Raw genomic sequence first — 8,835 nt, forward strand, 5'->3', positions numbered from 1 at the left:
AGATGGAAGTTGTTAGATCGGATATCTTTGAAACTTATAAGGGTACGAGTAGATTTAGGATACAAGAGTGCATTCTGAATTACGATAGGAGTACCCATAGGGAGTGTGAAAGTGGCTCTTCTTGAACCAATAATTGCTTTCTCTCTGTAAGAGTTTAGAAGTATGTTGCTTCCCTTTAAATTGTATTAGTGGTAGCACTATCCACTAAACTTAACTCTTATTCCATCGGATTTTTCCCGTAAAAGTTATATAGATAGAAAGAGAATATTTTAGAATAAATCTTATCTTATTCATATATTCATAAAATTACATACAAGGTATTTATATTATAAAATTCTAATATAAATACATTACAATATTATGTCTGGTTCACATAATATAATATACGTGGTCTGAAAGACTTTATTCTACTTATTGTTATACAATATATAACATTTTGTAGTATTGAAATAGCTAAATGACATCAACATATTTCCGGAGATTAAGTGAGGTCTCCAAAAACATCTTGGGTGTAACCCACAAGCATGTCTTCATCGAGGATGATATCGTCCTTCGGCTTGAATACTTCAATAGAACTTTGAGAAGGACCGGCTTGAGGGTTATCTTGAATGGTGTTGAAGTGAGCTTCAATTTTCTTTCCATGAACTTGTTCGCATTTTTGTCCATACTTCATGTATAGATCCACAAGGTGCTTGGGAATTCGGCATTAATTAGTACGATGATTCATGCATCCACACCTTTGACAAGTTTGAGAGCTGTCATTTTGATCATGTTTCTTGAAATGATCTTCCCCTTAGTTTGACCGTTGGTCTTCGGACCGTTATTTTGTTTCCATTTTCCCTTGAATTTTTGGAAATTCCTTTTATGGTTTCCAAATTTACCAGTAAAATGAGCATTAGCATGTGCTTCAGGGATAGGCATGGCACCCGTTGGGCGAGCATTATGATTCTTCATCAGAAGTTCATCATGCTTCTCGGCCTGAAGTAATGTGTATATAAGCTCAGAATACTTTGTGTATTTATGTTGACGATACTGCTGTTGCAATATCCTCATCGAGGGATGGAAAGTGCATAAAGTTTTCTCTATTAAGTCTACATCTATCTGAAACTTGTTGATTGGAAAATCTTAGTTTGGAGTTAATTTCATGCACAGCAGAATTATATGCAGAAACGGACTTAAAGTCCTGAAACCTTATAAGAGACCATTCTCTTTGGGCTTCTGGCAATATTATTGCTATTTGTTGGTCATATCTCTCCTTGAGGGAATCCCATAAAGCAAATGGACTTTCCTCCATCAAATATTCAGTTTTTAAATCAGGATGGAGGTGGTGCCTTATGTAGTGCAATGCTGCATACTTTACCACTTGAGGTATTTCTGGAGCATTTTCGGGGGGTGCGAGAATGCAAGGACCAAGGCTATGTCCACTTAAGAATATTTTCATATCCATGGCCCATGATAGATAGTTACTTCCATCTATTTGTAGTTCTTGGAATTCTTTCTTATTGATGTCAGCCATATTTCCTGCATGTATGATCATGCATTTGATTAATTTTACTTGATAGTAAAATTTATTTTGGTAAAAAACAAATATGTTCTAGAGGAACATTTATAATTTGCAAGCCATATATGTGAAGACCATCGAATTTTGATATATTTGGAAGAGCACTATGGAGGTATAAAATGCCTCTGAGTAACAGGCAAAACTGTAATATACAGTAGATGCCATTACCTTGTGATTGTACAAATATAATTCAAAGTAATCACATATTTTATTTTGGCTTTTTTATCTCATATTAAAAAGAGAATTTTGCAAGAAAAATATATATATCTCAAATGCAAAAATAAAATTGTTGTACCAAATAACATGTTACAATATACTAAAACAAATATTAATAAACATGTCATATTACAGATATTTGTGGATATAAGGGCTACAGTATAGATTTACAACACCATATATGATTGAAGGACAAACTGAGGGTCCTAAACATAAATTTATAGCACACTTAATATTGCTATAAAGGAGTAAATCTCCAGCTAGGGAATACAAACTGGGAGTACGTCTAACTAATACAAACGGGAGTACTACACATCCCGAGTGGTAGTAGACGTGGCCTGTTTGGTCATGTGGCGTGGCCCATGGTTCTGTCGGCACCGCTGAAGCGTGTAAAAGGAATCGAGGAGGGAGTGGATAAGGTACACCCCAAATCACACATCCACTCCACAATCGCTCGTTCGAGCTCTGCTTCAGGCCGGCGCTCAGGGCCGGCTCCTTCAGCGGCGTGGTGGCCCCCCCGCAGAGGAGGAGGGGGGTTGGGCGGCGGCCTCGTGAAGGCTGAGATCTGCGACGCGGCCAGTGAGACCAAGTGCTTCCGGCGACCAGGTGCCGATGCGGATTCCAGCGGGGCGAGCAGTCACGGCTGATGCAAAGCGACGGAGTAGTACACGGGCTTCCGGCGAGGGCGTCGGGAGTGCGGACTGCGGCGCCGCTTCCTGGTGCTCCTTCTCCTCCACATCCGGTGCTGGGAGGTTGTGGTCGGGGAGCGCTGGGAGAGCGAGGGTCGGCGCAGCGGTCTCGATCTCGTCTGTCTTCACCTTCGGCAGGAGGTTGATGACGAAGCCCGACGGTAGCGTCTCCATGTCAACCGCAGTTGGCGGCGACGAGAACGGCAGGCGTGGCCCGTACCCGTGAAGCGGGCAGTAGTACATCGTCGGAAATGATGCTGGTGGTGGCGCCGGGAGTTCCTCGTCGCCAAAGTCACGCTCGGGATCGTAGACAAGCCAACCGGCGCTCGGTCCGCCCAGCAGCCACTTCATGGGCGGAACGGTGAACTCCGGCGGTAGTGGCATCAGGTCGTCAGCTTCTGCGCTGACGTTTGAGGCAGAGGCCTCGTCTTCGTATTCTGCGTCGATCATCTGTGTTAGACTGTATTTAGCATGTGTATATTGTAACGTTGTATACCACCTCATTATATATATATGTGATAGGCCACCCCTAGAGGGTTGTGTCGGTTCCCCAAAGCCTATTGTCTTACATGGTATCACGCTAGGTTACGTCCGCTTCCGCCTAAAAACCCTAAACCACCGCTGCCGCCGCCGCCGCCGCGCCCGCCGTCGCCGTCGCCCGACTGCTATGACGTCCGCCGCTGCGTCCGGCTTCACCGCCACCGGTTTTCTGCCGGCATCCCTCGCGGCACTTCTCTCGAGGCCGCTGGATGCCGCCTCCCTTCAGGCGCCGATCGGGACACGGAGCGTCGGCTCCCTCTTCGCGCTCCCGCCGGCTGCTACTTCGCCCGGGCAGGCGCTTGTGGCCCACACCGCCGCCGCCCCGTCAACCGCGGCTGTCGCGCCCTCGGCCACTGCGCCGCTGGTGGCGGAGGACGTCGCGCTGGCAGGCTTCGCGGCGTCAACCGCGGCCATCGCGCCCTCTGTCACCGCGCCGGCTGCCCCTCTGACTGTCTCCACGGTGGTCTCACCTCAGCCAGTCTCCTCGATGGGATCGCAGCCGCCGCCGCCGTTTCACTTCGGCCATCTCATCACCATCAAGTTGTCGTCGGACAATTACATCTTCTGGCGCGCGCAGGCTCTTCCGCTTCTTGGGAGTCACTATCTGCTTGGCTATGTCGACGGCTCTCTCCCTTGCCCTCCTGCGCTGGTTGACAGCGTGCACGGTCCGGTCTATAATCCGGCTCACCGTGTCTGGACAGGGCAGGATCAGGCGAACCTCTCCTCCATCCAGGGGTCGCTCTCTCCGGCCGTTGCTGGGCTTGTTGTCTTCGCCAAGACGTCCCACGAGGCATGGACTATTCTTGAGCGCTCGTTTGCGGCACAGTCGCAGGCTCGTGTATCTGGGCTCCGTCGCCAACTTGGGGAGTGTCAGAAGCTTGACTCCACCGCCACTGAGTTCTACAACAAAGTCAAGAGTCTCGCCGACACGCTGGCCTCCATTGGACAGCCCCTCACCGACTCCGAGTTCAACTCGTTTATTGTCAATGGTCTTGATGAGGAGTATGACGCCCTAGTCGAGATCATCAATTAGAGGGGCAACTCCACGCCCATGCCAGCACACGAGGTCTTTTCACGCCTCCTGCTTACTGAGCAACGAGTCGAGACGCGCCGATCCAGGGGCAACAGCGCCCTTTCGGCAAACGCCGCCACCAAGGGTGGTCGCTCCTCTGCTTCATCCAGGGCTCCTTCGGGGCAGTCACCACCACCCGCCTCGGCCCCTCCTCCTACTGCGACGCTACCAGGGGCTGGCGGTCCACGTGTGTGCCAGCTTTGTGGTCGCGATGGGCACTGGGCCTCGAAGTGTCACAAGCGCTTCCAGCGGGGTTTTCTTGGTCTCGGCAATGACGGGAAGGATACACGCAACTTTGCTCGTCAGGTCGCCATGGCTGATCGTCCGCCGCCGCAGAAGCCACAGGGACACACTCAGTCCTACTCCATTGATCCCCACTGGTACATGGACTCTGGGGCGACAGAGCACCTGACCAGTGAGATGGGGAAGCTTCACACTCGTGAACCCTACCATGGCTCCGACAAGATCCACACCGCCAATGGAGCAGGTATGCACATCTCTCATATTGGTCAAGCATCACTTCTCACTAGACATGCCAATAGGAGTCTTCAACTTCGCAATGTTCTTCGAGTTCCATCTGTGACACGTAATCTTCTTTCAGTTCCTAACCTCACTCGTGATAATAATGTGCTTTGTGAATTTCATCCTTTTGATCTTTTTATTAAGGATCGGGGCACGAGGGACATTCTTCTTAGTGGGCGGCTCTGCCAAGGTCTCTATCGTCTGGAGCATCCTGGCGTCGCTCGCGTCTTCAGTGGAGTTCGGGTATCTCCGTCACAGTGGCATGCTCGTCTTGGTCACCCGGCCACACCTATTGTCCGGCATGTTTTGCGTCGTCATGAGCTTCCTAGTGTGTCTAGTAATAAAGATGTAGCAGTGTGTGATGCTTGTCAGCAGGGGAAGAGTCATCAACTTCCTTTTTCGGAGTCCAGTCGTGAGGTGAAACATCCTTTAGAACTTGTGTTTTCAGATGTATGGGGTCCTGCTCAGACTTCTGTTAGTGGTCATAATTACTATATCAGTTTTGTTGATGCTTACAGCCGCTTTACCTGGCTTTATCTTATCAAACGTAAATCTGATGTGTTTGGCATTTTTGTTCAGTTCCAAAAACATGTTGAACGCCTTCTCAAGCACAAAATTGTTCATGTTCAGTCGGACTGGGGTGGCGAGTATCGCAACCTCAACTCCTTCTTTCAGTCGCTTGGGATCACTCACCGTTTAGCATGTCCACATACACATCAGCAGAATGGTTCAGTAGAACGTAAGCATCGTCACATTGTTGAAGCTGGTCTGACTCTTTTGGCCCATGCATCTGTTCCGTTTCGTTTTTGGAGTGATGCTTTCACCACTGCATGTTTTCTCATCAATCGTACTCCCACTCGTGTTTTGAATATGAAGACTCCCATTGAAGTTCTCCTAAATGAACAACCGGACTACACCTTTCTCAAGATGTTTGGGTGTGCTTGCTGGCCCCATCTCCGTCCATATAACAAGCGTAAGCTCGAGTTTCGTTCCAAGAAGTGTGTTTTTCTTGGTTATAGCTCTCTTCATAAAGGATACAAATGTCTTCATGTGCCCACTAATCGTGTCTACATCTCTCGGGATGTTGTGTTTGATGAGCATGTTTTTCCCTTTGCCAAACTCCCTGTGTCCACTACCGAGCCACCTGTCATGCATTCATCCTCTGTTGCTTCTGACCAATTTGATGATGTTGCATATTCTCCTCTATTGTTGCCTAACCATGGTGCAGGCACTGGTCGTGGGGCTCGTTTGGAGATTCTGGAAGTGCCATCTTCCTCTTCGTCGCCATCGCCTTCATCCTCGTCACCTTCTGTTGTGCATGAGGAGCACATGGCGCCCCTGCATGGCCTCGGTTTCCGTGCTCATGCACGGCCGATCGACGTCCTGGCCCGGTCGCCTCTGGCTTCTGGGCTGCCTTCGCCATCGTCGCGCCCTGCAACCCCGCCGACTGGGCCGGCCTCCTCGGTCCCCGTCTCGCCCAGGGCGTCGGGGCAGTCATCACCAGGCCTGGCCTCGCCCGCCCCTGCCTCGCCCAGGGTGTCTGGGCCCTTCTCACCAGGGCCGGCCTCGCCTGCTCTCGCAACTACAGATCAAGTTTATTTCTTTCAAGGATCAACTTGCTGACATCTTCACCAAGCCATTGCCTTTGCCACAGTTTGAGACTTGCAGGCGCAATCTTACCCTTCTAGATTCATTAGAAAGTGGCTAAGATTGAGGGAGGGTGTTAGACTGTATTTACATGTGTATATTGTAACGTTGTATACCACCTCATTATATATATATATGTGATAGGCCACCCCTAGAGGGTTGTGCCGGTTCCCCCCAAAGCCTATTGTCTTACAATCTGCTCAGCGACGATGTCCGGCATGGCAGCAACTTCTTCGGCTGCGATCTCCGGCACGGCAGCGACTTGTTCGTCAACAACCACTGGTTCGGCAACGGCCTCTTGTGGTATGACCGGCGTCACTTCCTTGGGCACAACCGTCCTCGTGCCTGGCTCCGGTGTTCCCTTGGAGTGGTTGCGCTGCACCCAGCGGTTGCCAGTTTGGTGGCGTCGGCACACCCAGCTGTTGCCGTGATGACGATGGCGGAGGCCACCACCAGGGCCGGAGCGGCGTCGGGGCACCCAGCGGTTGCGGCGGCGGAGGCTACAATTCCTGTCCAGGCGGCCATGGCGGCGAGTGCCAAACGCCCGGCGATGGTAAACAGCAATGCCGAAGTTCTGGCTAGCAAACCTGGGGCGATGGCGTCTTGTGACAAGCCTTGCAAAGGCAAATGCTAGTTCCGGCAAAGTTGCCATCTTTCTCACCTGTTTTCTCTGTACTTCTCCTATGCCTATTAGCTCTCTGTTTCAGAGCATGCGTGCGAATAACGTGAGAAGAAATAAGAGATTGAAGTGAATGGAGTAGTTTTATTGATGTTATTGTTCAGCCTTATATACCATCTGAATAGGCGTGTTACAACGTCGGTTACAATGATTGTGCCTGTCTAAACAGGCATGATGTCCCTTTGCCATAGATAGCGTATGGACAACCCTAACTGTAGGTAGTTAGCCTATAGGAAATCCTAACTGCTATGCTAGCCTAAAACTGACGCTAACATCTTAACTAATAATATTTCCTAACAATTTGAACCATAGTTTATAATAAACCGAAGTGGCAACCGAACCAGTCAAGCTGTCGGCCGAAGGTTTCACTGGTCAGATTGGCAGCTCATTTACGTCAAAAAACAGAAATGTTTATGGTCAATTAATTTTTTTTTGTCATCACATCAAATGAATACACATAATATTGAATGAAAATCATTAATAAACCATAATTTCTTTTTGAAGGTCACCGGGGGAGGGCAAAGCCCTCCACCTGAATATATTCAATCGAATTTGCCTAGAAGCCTCGCGGCTCCATACAAGATAGGTTCAAATGAACCAGAGTATACGGGGAAAACAAGAGAAGAGATGCAACCGAAAACACACACACACACACACACACACACACACACACACACATCCAACAGAACCACCGGAAGACCCACCGAGAAAAGGGCACACAGGGAGAAGAAGGCCTTCCGACAATCCGGAGCTGGACGCACCAACATCACCTACCGCCATCACAAATCTCATCAGCACAACCCGCCAGGAGGAGGACCTCAACTTACATCATCATCTGACCAAGCAAGGAGAGCCTTGAACGTTGGCCGTCTGGTCGCCACCCAACAACACCCAGCAGAGGTAGAGGTGTCATATGGGAACGAGGTGATCCATTGAGTAGGATAACGACCCCGCTAACCCGGCTTCGGATGAAAATCAGAACCAATCCAAAGCAAGGCTGATCCATGATCTCGCATAAAGAGCACCACCTCCTCGCCAACAAAGCACAAACCACCATCAGCGCTAAGCCGGCCGCGCCACCACAACCGTCAAACCTGCAACGAGCAGCCACCACAGAGACCAACCGAGCCTAACCCAGACGATGCCTTCAAGAAGGGATGCGACACAATGTGCGCCGCCATCGTCCGTTCCAGATGGGCTTGGAACATGGGTTTCCCCTGGGATGTGAAGGGGTAGTCACCATGACAGCGCCGCCTCCAAGGAGGTTAGCGGCGCCCGCAGGCGTCACCGGCGCTGGCTCCGGCAGGAGCAGGGGCTTTCGCCCAAATGAGCAGACCACCTCCAATAAGCATCGAATTGATCTCGTAGCACCGCTCCCTGCACCACCACAGAGTAGGGCCACTGCAGCCCCATCGCCACACATGACCAAATCCGGGTCGCCGCAGGCCAGATCCGGCAGGATCCAACCTGCCCCCCGCCACTCCCCACCGGATCGGGCCAAGCCGAATCCGACAGGCGCGCCTCCCACGCCCGCGCTGCCAGAAGGCAGAATCACAAGCCAGAGCGGACGGCGGCGCCTCGGGCAAGGGCGAGCACCGCCACCCCGCGCCTCACAGCGACCTCCACTGAACACATCCGAGCCGAAACCAGCAGCCATCCCCGACGCCCACCGGTCGCCAACAGTAGGGAGACGCTGCTTCGGGGAAGGCCAGCGGAAGGGAGCCGCGAACGCATCCGCCCCACTGTCTCCGACCACCACCAGCAGAAGCGACGCACGCCGCCCCACGGAGCTCCCCCGGCCCGCGAGCGGTCTGCACGAGGAACAATGGCCCGCCGCCGCCAGATCCACGCAGGCTTCGCCCGGCAGAAGCTTTTGGCAGCGGCGGGAGGAAGGGGGGTGGCTGGAAGG

The sequence above is a fragment of the Triticum aestivum genome, chromosome 4A (assembly GCF_018294505.1).
Source record: "Triticum aestivum cultivar Chinese Spring chromosome 4A, IWGSC CS RefSeq v2.1, whole genome shotgun sequence".
Taxonomy (NCBI): domain Eukaryota; kingdom Viridiplantae; phylum Streptophyta; class Magnoliopsida; order Poales; family Poaceae; genus Triticum; species Triticum aestivum.